This window comes from Gossypium hirsutum, chromosome A13 (genome assembly GCF_007990345.1).
Source record: "Gossypium hirsutum isolate 1008001.06 chromosome A13, Gossypium_hirsutum_v2.1, whole genome shotgun sequence".
NCBI classification, from domain to species: domain Eukaryota; kingdom Viridiplantae; phylum Streptophyta; class Magnoliopsida; order Malvales; family Malvaceae; genus Gossypium; species Gossypium hirsutum.
The window spans coordinates 81,516,539-81,534,795 of NC_053436.1; the positions used below are offsets into that span (position 1 = coordinate 81,516,539).

The window sequence follows — 18,257 nt, forward strand, 5'->3', positions numbered from 1 at the left end:
CCGAAATTTAGGGGAAACCATAGCTAGGGTTTTGGCCAAGCTTCCAAGCTCGATTGTAAGTCCGTCTTTGTCATGTTTTTAATGATTTTTATGTTTTTGTGAATGTTGTAACTTGATCTAGCTATTCTAAGGGCTAATTTGAAAGAAAAACAAAGTCTAAAATTTTACCTGTAACACCCCTAACCTGTAACCGACATCGAATTAGGGTTACGAGGCATTACCAGACAGATAGAACATTTCAAACCAATTCAGAATTATAGATATTATTGAACATCATTTCATAAGCAATCGTCTCTTAAGATGGTCCACGAGACCTAAAACATACGTTTAAGGAAAGGTTGGAACTAAACCGAACCTATTCAGAATTTTCAAAACTTAACCAAATCTTCCAAAACTGTTAAAGTCACATGCCCGTGTGACCAGGCCGTGTGGCACACACGGGCATTAGACACGCCCATGTGAACCAGCCGTGCCAAAAGTAGGTCCAATACTGACTTTTTCACACGGCCAATAGACACGACCGTGTGCCATGCTTGTGTGGTACTTAGCTAGCTACTGACTTAAGCCCACGGCCATAAGGCACGCCCGTGTCACCTAACTGTGTGGCACAATGCAAGCTTGGTTTAAGCCAATTTGCCACTTCTCTAAGGGCCAATCCTTCAAGCAATAATATACAACATTCATACCAAAATTTTCAACCAATTCCATGCTCAAAACATGCTTAAAGATGACCAAAACACATTAGAACATAACACATTACAAACATACACCAAAACTATGCACAAACTTATCATTTATTAGCCAATTCACATGGCATAACATATATACATATCAAGCTTACTTACTTAAACATTCTAGCCTATACATGACATACTAAAAAAATATTTACACTTTCAAAAGTACCAAAATGATTTCGATAGTGTGGTGACGATCCTCGACTATCCCGAGCTTTTAGTAGCTATGATAACTATAAAATAGATAGAAATCACATAGAGTAATCTACAAAGAGCTTAGTAAGTCGAATACAGCTAGTCCATCTATTAAAACATATAAGTGAAATCAATAGTAAGAATTCTGAGTTATTTCAAGAAGTAATTCATGGTTTCGTACATACTTCACAAAACTGAGTCTTTCATATTCAGAGACTTAGTACGATACATACATACTTTTATAGATTATACATTTCATAATACATTCATTCCCATATCTAGTACTCAATCCTCAGATGGTTCATAAATGACACAGATAATCATAAACAGGTACAATACCGACGTCCCGAACGTGGTCTTACACGTAATTCAATGTCGATGCCTCTGTACCAGACAAGGTTTTACACGAAATCAGATATGATGCCGATGTCCAGACATGGTCTTATACGTAAATCTCAATCGAGGCCTGTGTCCCAGACACGGTCTTACACGATATCTCAGATAGATGTCAACTTTCCTTTAGAAGTATACAGAGCTTTTCGGATACTAACATATTATTATACTTTATTCCAAAGATATTCATCTGGCACTCAAGGCCATCCAATATAGATTACAGTTTATATGTGTAGAATTTATTCAAATTAACACATAATTTTAATTTGACTTACCTTGGACGGATTTCAGACGGAACGAGTCGACTATTCGACTAATTTGGACTTCCCCCGATCTAAGTCCAATTTTCTTTGTTCTTGATATAATACAATACAAATTTCATCCATTCAATCATCTATTACATTCAATTTAATCCATATATATATACTTAGGGAACTTTTCATTTTAGCCCTTACAATTTCACATTTTGACAATTTAGTCCATTTTTCACAAAATCACAATTATGCAAAAATTCACCAAGACTATAGCTTAGCCGAATATACATGGCTTCTATACAAGCCCAAATAACATATTTAATTCATAATTTAGTCCTTTAAAACCCTATTTTCACAAATTAGCTCAAATAGCTCTATTTAATAAAAATTCAAAGATAAAACTTATAACTCATCTACCAACCCTTCATAATTCATCCAAAAACATCACAAAACGCATGATATCAACAATGGCATTTCATGTAATCTTTAACAGAAATAGAAATTCAGACATGGGCTTTGAAGAACACGAAGCAATGATCATAGAAACGTAGAAATTATCAAAAACCGATAAAAAATACATACCTAATTGATGCTAGCAAATGCCAAAACCCTAAGGCTCTTTTTATTTTTATTTTTCTTGGTATTTTCGGCAAGAACACATGGGAAAATGTCTAATTTCAAGCATTTTGTTTACTTTAATTAACATAAGATACTAAATACCAATTTTGCCCTATTTATTAAGCCATTAATAAATCATTATAATAAGGCCATAATAATCCACTCATGTTTCCAATGGTTTAATAACAAATTAAGGACCTTTACTATAGAAATCCAAGCCAAATAGGCACTTTAACAATTAGCATGCAACTTTTGCGTTTTACGCGATTAAGTCCTTATTCATAATTAAGCACAGAAACAGACAAATTAAATCACATAAATTTTCACAGATGTAAATTCACATATCATAGACATAGAAAATAATATTAAAATATTTTTCAGACTCGAATTTGTGACCCCAAAACCACTATTCCGACTAGGGTCAAAACTAGACTGTTACATTACCTATGTTGAATAAACTTGTATTTTGATGTTTAATGGTAGAAAATGCATGTGTGGTAAAATGTGAATAAATGGAAAATATGGGCTGTCATGACCATGAAAAAGGTTCGGCTAGGCTTGGGTAATGAAGAAATTGGATGAAAATCATTTTACGAGCCTAGGGACTAAAATGTAAAATGTTAAAAGTTTAGGGGCAAAAATGTAATTTTTGTATAGTGTGTTTTTTGGCTGAATTGAATAATATGATGATTAAATAAGTTAAATTTGATATTATAGATCAACAAAAATGAAATTCAAGTTTAGATTGGGGAAAGAACAAGGTTGTGGACTGAATCAAACTAATAGTCGTTTTTGTAATCGAAGTAAGTTCGTATGTTAAATAAGCTTTAATATAATTGTATTTAAATGCTTAAATATTGAATGAACTGTATGATTGATTTTGTGGACGAGTTTAATTCTACGGTCACATTTGACGACGTCTTGGTAAGCGAGAAATCTCAATTGAACCTTAGGAATAGATTAGGATACACGTGACATGTCACTAGGGCATTATGTTATGTGATTCAGGTGCTGGTCCTGTATGTCCTACCGGTGGCTAAGTATATCGGCATATGTTGCGGTTACTTGATAGCTTGTGTGAGTAGCACCGTGTAGCCATGTCTTGACTGACAGCTTGTGTGAACAGGCCCGTTGATGGCTTGAGAGTGAGCAATTATGTATTATGAGATAGAGGTGGCAATGGCTACATATGTGGCACTTTATGTGCAAGTTTTCCCGAGTATCCTAAATTGTTATTCTGAATGGTTCATTGGGTATGCCAATGATGAGAATTGAATATGAAACTATTACAAGACGGTTCATGTATATGTTTAAAACTTACAACTATTAAATTTATCAAATGATGAATCCGAGGTAAGTTTGTGATGGAATGAATTATGATTATGATATTATGGTAAATTACATTGTATTATATTAAATTATTTGAATGTATGGCAAAGTTTTCTTATTTCTTACCTACAAGCTTACTAAGCTATATAGCTTACTCCATTTATTTTCCATGTTTTCAAAAAGTAATCCCCCAATTCTATTTTCTGTGAATTCTTAGTTTAGATAATTAGTTAGTTAAAATAAAACCCCCTTATTCGTAGGCTAGATAATAAAAAGACAATCATTACTAGTTCTTTTAGTTCCTTTGGGTTCAACAATCTGGTCTTGCTAAAACTATACTACTGTTTGATAGGTACACTTGCCTACATCCTGATAATAGTTAGTTTCAACGACGATTCTTTATAAATATTTAAAACCTGTCACACAGAAATTACGATCAAGTTTTTGGCGCAGTTGCTGGGGAACTAAGATATTGGGAACACTCAATTTTTATTACTTTAGCCATTTATTTTTCTTCAATTTAATTCTATTTTATTTTTATTTATTAATTTACTTTTTTGTTTCTCTTGGCAGGTTTTTATAGTTTATGACTAGAAGAAACCCATCAGGACCACTATTTTTTAACGAAAAAATTGATCGCACAGTTCGCAGAAACCAAAGAGAAATAAGGAGAAGCTTAAGATACACAGAGAACGAGCAAGAGGATGATAGTCAAACCCTAACTGAGGAGATGGCTGAAAACCAAAACAATCAGCTACCTCCTGCGATAGCCGCTGAACTAGCAAATCAGTATCCTGCTCCTCGTACTATGTATGATTATGCTAAACCTAATTTAACAGGAACTGAGTTAAGTATAGTTAAGCCTGCTATTGCTGCAAATAATTTTGAACTAAAGCCTAACATTATTCAAATGATCCAGCAATTTGTTCAGTTTGATGGTTTCCAGGATGAGGATCCAAACACCCACTTGGCAAATTTCCTAGAATTCTACGATACATTTAAAATTAATGGCATTTTTGACGATGTCATTCGTCTTCGGTTATTCCCTTTTTCATTAAGGAACAAAGCTAAATAGTGGTTGAACTTGTTACCATGAGGGTCAATTACTACTTGGGAACAAATGACTGAAAAAGTTCTATTAAAATATTTTTCACCTGTTAAAACGGCCAAATAACGTAATGATATCTCTTTGTTTGTGCAGATGGACTTAGAAACTCTTTATGATGCATAGGAGAGATTCAAGGACTTACTGAAAAGGTGCCCTCACCATGGGTTACCGCTTTGGCTACAGGTTCAAACATTCTATAATGGCCTAAAGCTGTCGACTAGGCAAATGATTGATGCAACAGTCGAGGGAACTATCAACAAAAAAACACCTGAAGAGGCTTACGAATTTATTGAAGAGATGCCACTGAATAACTATCAGTGGCAAGTCATGAGAACTAAGCCAACTAAAACAGCATGCGTTTATAATGTTGATTCAGTTACGATATTGTCAAACCAGGTAGAACTTCTGAATAAAAAGACTGATGGTTTACTTGGTTCTACTCAGGTACATCTAGTAATGAGGTGCGAGACAAATGGAAGAGGAGCATGCACAGAGTATCAACCCTTCAACCCTAGCATCGAGGAGGAACAAGTCCAATATATGGGTAACAATAACTCTAGATCCCAAAATAACCCATATATTAACACTTAAAATCCAGGTTGGAGGAACCATCCCAATTTCTCATTGGGCGGTCAAGTAAATCAAAGACCACAACATCCTCCGGGTTTTAAACAACCACCCTATCAACAGGAAAAGAAATTGAACCTTGAAGAGATGCTGTCTAAATTTATCTCGGCGTTAGAAACCCATTTCCAGAACACTAAGATAGCACTTAAAAATCAACAAGCGTCGATCCAAGGAATCGAGAATCAGATAGGCCAGCTTTCCAAACTAATCTCCGAATGACCACAAGGTAGCTTGCCAAGTAATACTGAACCCAACCCAACGAAACAACTCAACGCGATTAATGTTCAAGATGAAGAAGGATTCGTTGAGCCTGAGCCAGAACCGAGGCAAGAAACTATAGTGAGCAGAGATCAAGGTGAGGTAGGTCATAATAAAAACAAATCAGTGAATGTCGATTATAAACCTCGTATGCCATACCCTAACACGACAAGGAAAGACCGCTCAGATGAAAAATTTGGTAAATTCCTTAAACTCTTAAAAAAATTACATATTAACTTACCGTTTATTGAAGCTCTATCACAAATGGCAAACGTAATGAAATTTTTAAAGGAGCTTTTAGCAAATAAGCAGAAGTTGGACGAGGAGTCGTATGTGGAGCTAAACGTTGTTTGCTCAGCTATTCTATAGAATAAACTACCCAACAAACTAAAAGATCCAGGGAGTTTTACAATTCCATGCTTAATTGGTAGTTTAGATGTTAATAATGCATTAGCTGATTTAGGGGCTAGTATTGACGTCACGTCTTACAAAATGTTTAAACAATTAGGTCTTGGGAAACCCAAAAAGACTAGGATGAGCTTTCAAATAACAAATAAAACTATAAGATTTCCTAGGGGTATTATTGAAGATGTGCTAGTTAAAATCGATAAATTTATATTTCCCGTTGACTTCATTGTTCTAGACATAGAGGAGGATAGCATCACTCCTTTGATTTTAGGACGTCCCTTTTTAGCAACTGCTAAAACGATTATTGATGTTGGCATGGGTGAGCTCACACTCCGTGTGGAAGATGAAACAATCACCCTTCAAGCTCACCATTCTGGCAACACATCGGAAATTAAAGGTGATCGTCTAAACCATTCTACTAAAACTAACAATACAGTGCAACCTACTGTGCAGGAAATGAGTCTAAAGGAAGAACATGAGCCATTCTCAAGCAATAGTAGAGGACCTATTCAAGAAGATCGAAGGCTACAAATCGAGGAACTAGATGAATGGCGGACACATAAATCGAGAACACCCGACAAACCGAATCTACGACAGAATGAGCTCAATGCCTTTCCAAATCAACTTAAAGATGGAGATAGAGTCTTATTAGATGCCACAGATCCCCTCATTGTCGCTACCACACCGAATGAAGAAATCTCTCTTATGGTACTTAGCATTTTCCCATTCGGTATGGTCGAGGTGAGTCATCCCAAGTTCGGCACTTTTAAGGTAAACAACCCCTGTTTAAAACCTTATTTTGATGAGATGGATAGCAGGAATGAGGAGTATAAACTCCTCAAACCACCATGATCATTCAATGGAGAGGTAAGTCAAGCTTAGACTATAAATAAGTGCTTCTTAGGAGGCAACCCGAGCACTAACTGTATTAACTTCTTTCAACTTTAGTGTTTGACACCTAACTTAGTAACGGAACTCTTGAATACAGGTTTACCACATAGATACGGCCAAGCACACGGGCGTGCTTAGGGCCATGTGAAAATAGGGCAAAGATTTCCCTAACATGAGCTACGACAAATAGCCACGGCCATGCGACATCGTCGTGGGCGAACCTGCCAAAACAGCACGGGCATGCGACACGCCCGTGCCTTGAACCTGTGGCCGAACCTGTCAAATTCACACAGGCGTGCGACACGCCCGTGCCAAGCAACCATGGTCGAACCTGTTAAATTACCACGGGAGTAGGGATACATCCACGGGCGTGCGAGAAATGAACAACACCAGACACGGCCATGCGACACGGCCATGCGCACGAACACGTCTAAGGAACACGGGCGTGGGACAATTGTCAGACGCACCCAAATTCAAAATTCATGAATCACACGGGCTAAAATTAGGAAACACGGGTGTGTTACCTGGCCGCTGCATCGACTGGGCTGCAGTAGGACAAGTTTAGTTGGCTGATGTGATTCGGGCCCTCCTAACCATTGACCCTTAGGAGATTTTCTTTGGGATCATCGAGCCAACATATCTCGAGTTCACGATGGAACTATGCTCAACATTCCATCTTCAGACCGTAATGACGAACTACGATGATCCCAGCATGGTGCAATTTCACCTAGGCAAATTAATCCACCAGCTCAGCGTCCTAGAATTCGATACGGTACTGGGTTTATATATGGAGGAGTTCAATGAGGAGAATGACTTAGATACTCTCAACTGCCATATTCATCATTCTCCTTCACGGTGCTGGGATGCACTAGTACCAGGTGCAGCCACCTATAATCCTAGCCGCTCCAAGGCATTGGTTCTCCCTCCATCTCTGAGGCACCTTCAAGCCATTTTGGCTCACACGATTACAGGAAGGCGAGAAAGCACTGGCGTCGTCAACACTCACGACGCCTACTTTCTATGGTGTATCTCGTACAAACACGTCATCTCCATTGCGGTATAGGAAGGGGGTCATCTCCATTGGACCCTATGTTACTCAGTTGGCTCGACACTTCAGGCTCCTCTGTACCACGACCCAAGAATCATCCTTAACCCTCATTGTCCAGATGTCTCCACAAGGCATCTCGAGCATGCTAAGCATGAGGATGATCGAAAAGTGCCAAGGAACCTACCCTCATCAATATCGTCTCGCCCAATCTACCGAGGAGGAGGCCCCCGAGGACATTACTGATGATGTCCCCCTACAGCACGAGGACCCACTGTCTCAGCCACCACCACCCTCTCGTCCAGTTCATGCGGCGGCTTCATATGCTGACATTTCTGAGCACCTCACTCGATTCGAGCAGCAGTGTTTTCAACTATTTGACACATTGATTCTACTCTATAGCAGATCTGTCAGCACCTCTATATCTCATCGCCACCTCCACCTCGCAAACCATCTAGCGATGAAGATGATTAAAAACTTTTATTTATTATTTTATGTTTTTGCTTTAATTTTATTTTAAGACTAACTTTTATTTTTCATTCATCTTATTTTTATTAGGATTTATAATTTTTATTTAACAATTTTGAATTCTGGCTATTTCCTACCGAGTAATCATTCTTCCTTATAAATTTTCTAAAGGAGTTTCTAATGTTATCACAGTTATAAACAGCTCCGAAGCTCATCATCACATAGGAATTCAAAACCCCACGGGGAAAGGTTCTCTACGACTGCCATGTCCTGCTAGACCACGACCATAGCCACCACTAGATATAATATTCTTTTGGCGCAGGACTTATGGACTAATGAACCTCCACCACCGCCGAAGTATCCTCATCCACCCTCATGCCGATTATTCTCCAAAACTCCAGTTCAAGGAAATTCATTCATCACTCAGGAAGTTTCACTTCTCTCCCTAACTTATTTTTATATTCTTTTCTATATATCTATCTTTGTACATTGAGGGAATTGTACATCTTAAGTGTGGGAGGGTATTCATTTCTTTATCAGAAATATCCCTAAATGACTGCTTTGTTTTCTTGAAAAGCTCTCATATCATATTTAGGATAAATTTTGATTGATTTATGATTTTGATTGATATATCTTGAATTAAAACATAGGCATTTATGCATTGATTGTTTAAACTTTAAGAAATTAGAGAATCGAGCATGATAAGTTGATTTTTAAGAATTTAAAATTTTAAGTTGTTTCCCCAAAGTTTAGTTATTACTTTGAGTTGGAATTCACAAGTTTTAAACATCAAAAGCCATAATTCTTGTGAGATTTTTGACCATTTTTAAGCTTCTATTAATTCTTTCATGCTCACTTTTATTATTGCTTTAAGTGCGTCAGTATTGAACTGTTATTCTAGAACTTGCTTGATTATGCATGTCAAGACCACACCATTTGATTTGATATGTCAGAATGATTAAGACACTTAGGATTAATCCACTCATGCCATGAAAAGCCTACCTCCACAATTTACCCTAGTGAACCCCTTTGAGCCTAACAACCCATTTTCTGTATTACCCATAATATTAACCCTTAACCCCTTATTGTTGAAATCCCCTAAATTAAATTTGATCACAATTTTTTTTTGAGATTTGAATTGAAATAGTTGCTCAGCTATGTCTTGTTCTTAATAGTTAGTCTATGTTTTATTCAACTTGTTCTTAAAAAAAAACACAAAAATGTATGTATACATATTAGTAGTAGTGATCTTTTGAGCAAAGAAGTTAAATTCCATTTTTTGAGAAGAAGCTCTGTTGTATGCAAGCGATGATTAAATCTTTTTCTAGTTAAGCAATTTTTCAATTCGGTCTCGATTCTAACCTTTTCTAACATTTTCTTTCAGCTTGTGACCACACCCCCAAACCAAGCCTCGTTACAACCCTCTAAAGACCTTTTGATTGATGTATCATCTCAATTTATAGTGGTAGAGATGTGATTTTCATGCAAGCCTATGGTAATAATTTTTCATTATTGACTATTGAGTGCTTCGTTTATTGTCCTTAAACACCTCGAGTGATTTGAGTGAATATTTAATGAGGATGTTAAACTCCGTGAGATTTCGAATCGAGGTAACTACTTAGATAAGGGGAGACACCTATGTTTTCAGGATAAAATGCTCAACTTGGAATGTTTGAAGCTCTAATATTCTTTTAGTTGAATTCTCAATGTATGATTACCTGTGGATTGTTTTGAGATATTATCGATAGAGATTATATGTTGAGAAGAATTTATTTTAATTATGAGTTGAGGATTTTGCTTGAGGACAAGCAAATGCTTAAGTGTGGGGGTATTTGATAAACCGTAATTTATACATATTTTTACCCCATGCTTAAAGCATTTTGTGGATGATTTTTCCTTAGAATTGGTGAATTCGATGCTCCTAATGCCTTGATTTCGTGTTTTATACTTAGGTGATCATAGGAGAGCGAAAGGAACGAGAAACGAGCCAAAAACGGAGAAAATGAGCCAAAGTATGAAATCAACACGGCCTGGACTTCCCCACACAGGCAGACCACACGACCGTGTTAATTTGGTAAAATCAAGGCATGACTCACACAGGTAGACCAAATGCCCGTGCCTATTTAACAGGCTTGACCACGGCCTGAAGTAATCGCACACGGGCGTGTCCCTGCCGAGCCCAAGTTGATTCCAATTCGGAAAAGGCTAATTTTGAGGGCTTTCAAGCATTCTAAAGCCTATAAATACGCTATAAAGGAAGAGGAAAGGGGACACAGACAGAAGGAGGCAGGGAACTGCTCAAGAAAAGCTGATTGATCCATCTCAGAAGCCGGATTCACCATCAAGACTGAATATCTCCCCTCAATTTCCCTTCAGAAGTTTTGGGTTTTCTTTATGTTTTGTATTTATTATTCTTCTGAGATGTTTTCCTTTTTAGTTATGAACTAAATCTCCTAAATACCTAAAGGGAATGAAACCTAAGATGAATCTTGTTATTATTTTCTGAATTGTATGATAAATATTTAACTTATTCTTAATTATGTGTTCTTAATTCTTGTTTTGATATCCCAGGATACTGATTCAAGATAAAACTTATTCAGATGAGGAATAGACCCTGTCTAAGAGTACATTTGTCATAATTAAGCAGAGTTTATTACGCGCCTAGACATAGGGTGACAAGATTTTTCCGGATTAGGGTGAAACTTAATAAGAGGATCCATAGATCGAGTTAATGCAACCCTAGGGTGTTAATTAGAGAAAAGTCTCAAGTATTCAATCTAGGGATTAGACGTTATTAGTCCTGAATAAGGATAATAACATAACTTAGGGATCTCTACGGGACAAGTTAAATGAATAAATCGTCCGATTCGGAGTTGGAATAACAAGTGAAGTCAAGGTGGATTCTTCCTTAGGTATTGTCTTAATTCAATCGTTTTCCAAAAGTAATCCCCCAATTCTATTTTCTGTGAATTCTTAGTTTAGATAATTAGTTAGTTAAAATAAAACCCCCTTATTTGTAGGCTAGATAATAAAAAGACAGTCATTACTAGTACTTTTAGTTCCTTTGGGTTCGACAATCCGGTCTTGCTAAAACTATACTACTATTCGATAGGTACACTTGGCTACATCGTGATAATAGTTAGTTTCAAGAATGATTCTTTATAAATATTTAAAACCTGTCACATGAAAATCACAATCAATGGAAATGTTCAAGTGTACACAAATGCAACAAATAATAAAGTGACAAATAAATGTCGAGTTGTCGTACCCATAGGAACTGTGAAAAGAATTATTTATGAATGCAATTAAAAACACTTTGGTGAAGAAAAATATTTTGTTTTGAGGAGGTGATTAAAAACTAGGATTTTAACTAAGTAAAATAAATAAAAATAAAATAAAAGTTTCAATGCACAATTCTAAAAGATTATTTTAATCAAGATGACATAATTGTGCTAGATTATTTACATTTCTTAACTTAGAATTCTTAAACTCATGTTTATGTTGTTACGAATAAATTCACGGCAACTCAGTAATTTGTTAACTTATGAATATACTTACCTATCAAAATCTATTTATCTCTTAACTATATCTCTATATCAATTTAACTGATTGAACAAATTTTAATAAGCAAATGTTTTAATGCAAATACATACAAATGAAATTAAAATAATCTCTTGTACATATCTCTATGTCAATTCAAACAATTAATTCAATCTCATAAGCACATAAAAGATTACGCGAGGTAACAATGTATTTCTACCATAAAACAATTTAATCACAATAATCTTGCAAGTTATGCAAGGCTAATGTATTGTTAGATACCGTTCCTAATTTAACCCTCAGGTACCTTAGATGAATAAACAAGCACTGATTAAGTATTGTGTCAATTAATTAAAATTTCAATCCGTTTAAAATAAACGCTAGCGGAAGAAGTAATTAGAGATTTGCAATTGAGGCTCAAATGGTTTATAATTAAGTTCTAGCTATTTGCCTATTAATTATAAATTCATTTAGTCATGAAGTCATTCCACTATAGTATCGTGACTGAGCTTTTCCCAATGACATACCATTATGAAAGCAACTTAATTAGTACTTGTCTGATAACCTTGTCATGAGTGTGATGCCATCATAGGATATCTTTAATCTCATTAGGATAATATTTTCTCTGCCAATATTATATTATTTTATCTCATGGAAACCATTACATTTTCCTTCATAAAATGTCAATCACTATTAAATAGTGATCAAGTCATCCATCACAAAGACGAACTACTTGTGGCCATTTCTACTTTCCATCAACCATGTAATACCAATGAAAAGATATCATTTAATCATATCTTGAGCTATGAATTCCACTATTTTGAATGATGCTACATACTATAGAAGTCGTACACTCAATGAACCAGCTTTCGGTTCCTTATATATTCGAACTCAAGCTTTCACTTACATCAAAATGTACGAGTCACGCATACATAGTTTGTCATCTACTTAGGATTTACTTATGCCACACTATGAACATCACAAGTGAATAAATCTATAAACAAATCCAAAATCTATTCTTATTGGTTGCAATCCGATGTACTATCAGTCCAGTCAGTCACATCTATGTATCTATCTTTTGGAATTCATTCGCTCCAATGTCGAAGACAAAGTATCTCCCCAATTGGACTTGATAGACGACATATTGATAAGTCTAAATTATATAGACTTTTATAATACCTTTTTGCTTAGAACTTAGGCAAATCCCTAGCATTTGGATAGCTAAATTATGTAATTTTGGTTCATGTTGAGACACTAGACATAATTTAAGTGGATTTTTTAATTTTACATAATTAGGTGTTAATTTTACGTAATTTCATTGAATTATGCTACATGATAATTTTTTTGTAAAATTGTTATAGTATAGACCATTAAATTACTCAATATTGGGAGCAACTGAAGAAACATATAAGTGAGTTGATTATCCAATACTTTGGATGGCAAAGAAGATGAATTGGGCTCAGGAATATTGCTTTGACCTAGCTTGAATATGGTTGCTGAAGAAAATTAAAATTCTTTTCAATTGGGTTTCCAAAACAATCCAACAGGGGGGAGAGAAGCACAAACTCAACAATATATCAAGAACAGCCTAAAATCAGCTTTGGCATCACTAGAATGAAGGTCCTTGGATATATGAAAAAACATAAATCAACCCCCAATGAATACCTTGATTGTCGTCCAACCCCTTGCATGATTCATGCATGAAATCAAGCAACTACTTAATCCTCATCCCAAAATCATGGTCGGCCAAGAAAATGAGAAATCCAAGGGATATGCAAGCTATTTTTATCAAATTCCCAAGCCTCATTTCAAGTATAAATAGCACCCACCACCCTTCAATCCCATTCATCCCACACATTCTTCATCAAATCTTTCAATTTTCATCTTTCTCTCTTTCCTTCACACCAAAAGCATTCCATCTTCCATTTCCTTTTAGCTAGTTTTTTCCTAGAGAAAAACTCTCTTGGCCGGCCACCTTAAGGAGTAATTTGCAAATGAGCAATCGTGAGAATTGGAGGAAGCCACCACGATTAGTCTTTGGGGAATCACTGAACTCATCAAAGAGTTTCTTCTTCCTTTACTTTTAATTTGTTATTAGTTACTCAAACATGTTTGCAAATTGTTTAATCATTTTTTCATTAATGATGATTACTTAAATTTGTTTTAGCTAGAATAATTGCAATGATTTGATCAAATTCATTAGATTCATGTTTATGTTGTTATGTGTCTCCGTTGCTCATGCTTCCAATTAAAATCATTCATGTTATTCATGCATTAAAATATGTTTGGATGCATTAGAGTTAGTTTCTTTGTAACACTCATAACTTGTTTCTGTCGCCAGATTAGGGTTACAGAGTATTACCGTACATTTTAGAATAATTAATAACAAATAGAATTGACTTTACTAATTTAATTAAAATTTTTCATAAATAATTCAGGTTGGAGTAAACATACATTTATGTGCCTCAAATCAAGCCTATGAGGCCTTAAAAAATAGTTTATGAACAATCAGGGACCAAGTAAAAAAAAATCAGGACATTTAGGGAAAAACTAAAAATTTCCAAAACAGAGGTCACACGGCCATGTGTTCAGGCTGTGTGACAGAGTCCAGATCGTGTGGCTCCAAACATGGCCATATGGCTATCCCACACACCCGTGTGCTCACCCGTATGTCCACCCGCATAACTCACTGACTTGGGTCACACGACCATGTCACAGGTCGTGTGTTAGCCCATGTGAACCCTGCACCTAACACGTTCAGGGTACATGCTCATGTGGGTTACGTGTGTGACACACAGCTGTGTGTGCCCAAGAATGACCCAAAACATGCTCATTTTACAACCAAATGCTTAGGTACCTACACCCACTTTCAACACATGATTATAAGACTTTAGAATGCATTTCAATGACACTCAAAGCATGCCAAAACAAACAACCTAGGGCCTAATAATGTGTCATCAAATGACACCATAACAAAATCACTTAACATTCCTTTGCCTTAGTTAAACTTTCAAATCAAGAACACTTAGTCTCAGCTAGCATATATTATGTTACAAGACTTACCATTTGGCTCACACAACCATATCACTTGTGCTTAGGTTGATACCATATAAGCATGCATCAAAAAGCTATAAAACACAACCAAAAGCATAAGCAAATCAATTCATACATCAGAAGCCATTATGCATCACTACATACAGCTTTAGACCTCCTATTACGTGCCATATAAGCCAAGTTGTATACGAAATCTACCAAAATGATCCTCGGATAGTGTGGTTCTTTAAGTTGATCCAGTCTCCTGATTTCAAAAAAACGTAATCTACAAAGAAAAGGCAATGACACGAGTAAGCTTACATAAAGTTTAGTAAGTCTACCGATTAAATGATAAAGCTTACCGAATTAAATATAAACATTCAAATAACAAGATAAATGAACAGAGTTCCTGTTAACAAGGTTATTATCAGAATTCCTATCACAGCTCATAATAGGTGAGTATTACTCAAGCATTAGTCCAAATCAATTTTCCACATTTCAATAACATTCACATTTCTTACTATCACAATGCTTAATCTCTTTAACAAATAATGATAATACAACATTTACCACATTTACACATATATAGTATTGATAAACCATAATTTATACATATTTTTACCCCATGTTTAACTCATTTTATGGATGATTTCCCATTAGAATAGGTGAATTCGATGCTCCTAATGCTTTAATTTCATGTTTTATGCTTAGAAGAGCATAGGAGAGAGAAAGGAACGAGAAATGGGCCAAAAACAGAGAAAATGAGCCAAAGCACGAAATCAACACGGCCTGGACCTCCTCACACGGGCAGACCACACGGCCATGTCAATTTGGCAGGCTCGAGCACGACCTAAAGTAATCGCACACGGGCGTGTCACACCGGCGCGTCCCTGCCGAGCCCAAGTTGAGTCCAATTTGAAAAAGGCTAATTTTAAGGGCTCTTAGGCATTCCAAAGCCTATAAATACACTCTAGAGGAGGAAGAAACAGGGGCACATAGGGAGGGAGTAAGAAATTACTCCGAGGAAGCCGATTGATCCATCTCAGAAGCTAGATTCATCATCAAGACTGAAGACCTCTCCTCAATTTCCCCTTCAGGGGTTTTGGATTTTCTTTACTTTTTGTATTCTTTATTATTCTGAGATGTTTTCTTATTTAGTTATGATCTAAAACCCCTAAATACCTAAGGGGAATGAACCTAAGACGAATCTTGTTATTATTTTTTGAATTGTATGATAAATATTTAACTTGTTTTTAATTATGTGTTCTTAATTCTTGATTTGATATCTAAGGATACTGATTCAAGATAAGCTCTTATTCAGAGGAGGAATAGACCCTGTCTAAGAGTACATTTGTCATAATTAAGCGGAGTTGTTTGCGCGCCTAGACATAGGGTGACAAGATTTTGCCGGATTAGGGTGAAACCTAATAAGGGGATTCATAGATCGAGTTAATGCAACCCTAGGGTGTTAATTAGAGAAATGTATGAATTATTCATTCTAGGGATTAGACATTATTAGTCTTGAATAGGGATAATAACATAACTTAGGGATCTCTACGGAACAAGTTAAATGAATAAATCGTCCGATTCGGAGCCAGAATAACAAGTACTGTCTAGATGGATTTTTTCTTAGGTATTGTCTTAATTCAATCGATTTCCCAAAAGTAATTCCCCAATTCTATTCTCTGTGAGTTCTTAGTTTAGATAATTAGTTAGTTCAAACAAAACCTCTTTATTCTTAGGTTACATAATAAAAAGATAGTCATTACTAGTACTTTTAGTTCCTTTGGGTTCAACAACCCGGTCTTGCTAAAACTGTACTACTATTCTATAGGTACACTTGCCTACATCGCGATAATAGTTAGTTTCAAGAATGATTACTTATAAATATTTAAAACCTATCACGAAATCACGTGATCAAGTTTTTGGCGCCGTTGCCAGGGAACTATGATATTAGGAATGCTCAATTTTTATTAGTTTATCCATTTGCTTTTCTTCCAAGTTAATTCTATTTTATTTTTATTTATTAATTTACTTTTTTCTTTCTCTTGCCAGGTTTTTATAGTTTATGACTAGAAGAAACCCGTCAGGACCACTACTTTTTAACGAAGAAATCGATCGCACAGTTCATAGACATCAAAGAGAAATAAGGCGAAGCTTAAGATACACAGAGAACAAGCAAGAGGACGATACTTAACCCCCAACCGAAGAGATGGTTGAAAACCAAGACAATCAGATACCTCTTGCAATTGCGGTTAATCAAAATCCTGCTCTATACACTATGTATGATTGTACTAAACCTTCTTAATAGGAACTAAATCGAGCATAGTTAGACTTGCTGTAGCTACAAATACTTTTGAACTAAAACCTAACACTATTCAAATGATACAGCAATTTGTTTAGTTTGATGGTTTGCAGGATGAGGATCCCAATGCTCACTTAGCAAACTTCTAAGAACTATGCGATACATTTAAAATTAATGGTGTTTCTGATGATGTTATTCGTCTTCGGTTATTCCCTTTTTCATTGAGAAATAAAGCTAAACAGTGGTTGAACTCATTACCACGAGGGTCAATCACTACTTGGGCGCAAATGACCAAAAAATTTCTATTAAAATATTTTCCACCGGCTAAAAATGCTAATTACGTAATGATATCTCTTCGTTTGTGCAAATGGACTTAGAAACTCTTTACGATGCATGGGAGATATACAAGGGCTTACTGAGAAGGTGCCCTCACCATGGGTTACCACTTTGGCTACAGGTTCAAACGTTCCATAATGGCCGGAATCCTTCGACTCAACAAATGGTTGACGCAGCTGCTGGCAGAACCATCAATAATAAAAAATCTGAAGATGCTTATGAGTTTATAGAAGAGATGTCACTGAATAACTATCAGTGGCAAGTCATGAGGACTACGCCAACAATAACAGCAGGCGTTTATAACGTCGATTCGGTTACTATGCTACCAAACCAGGTAGAACTTCTAAATAAAAAGATTGATGGTTTACTTGGTTCCACTCAGGTACATCTAGTAATGAGGTGCGAGACGAATGGAGGAGGAGCAAGCAAAGAGTATCAACCTTTCAACCCTAGCATCGAGGAGGAACAAGTCCAATATATGGGTAACAATAACTCTCGATCCCAAAATAACCCATATAGTAACACTTACAATGCAGGTTGGAGGAACCACCCCAATTTCTCATGGGGCGGTCAAGGAAATCAAAGACCACAACATCCTCCGGGTTTTCAACAACCACCCTATCAACAGGAAAAGAAGCTGAACCTTGAAGAGATGCTCTCAAAGTTTATATCGGTGTCAGAAACCCGTTTTCAGAACACCGAGATAGCACTTAAA

General features: G+C 36.1%; 2 non-coding genes across 2 annotated transcripts; both read right to left on the reverse strand.

Moving 5' to 3' along the window:
• Positions 1-4,692: 4,692 nt before the first annotated feature.
• On the reverse strand, positions 4,693-4,798 carry LOC121213072 (small nucleolar RNA R71). The gene has a single exon (XR_005908441.1). It is a non-coding gene; the product is annotated as a small nucleolar RNA R71 (small nucleolar RNA).
• A 12,743-nt stretch (positions 4,799-17,541) lies between these two features.
• Positions 17,542-17,647, reverse strand: LOC121212849 (small nucleolar RNA R71). The gene has a single exon (XR_005908222.1). It is a non-coding gene; the product is annotated as a small nucleolar RNA R71 (small nucleolar RNA).
• Between the last annotated feature and the right edge of the window lie 610 nt (positions 17,648-18,257).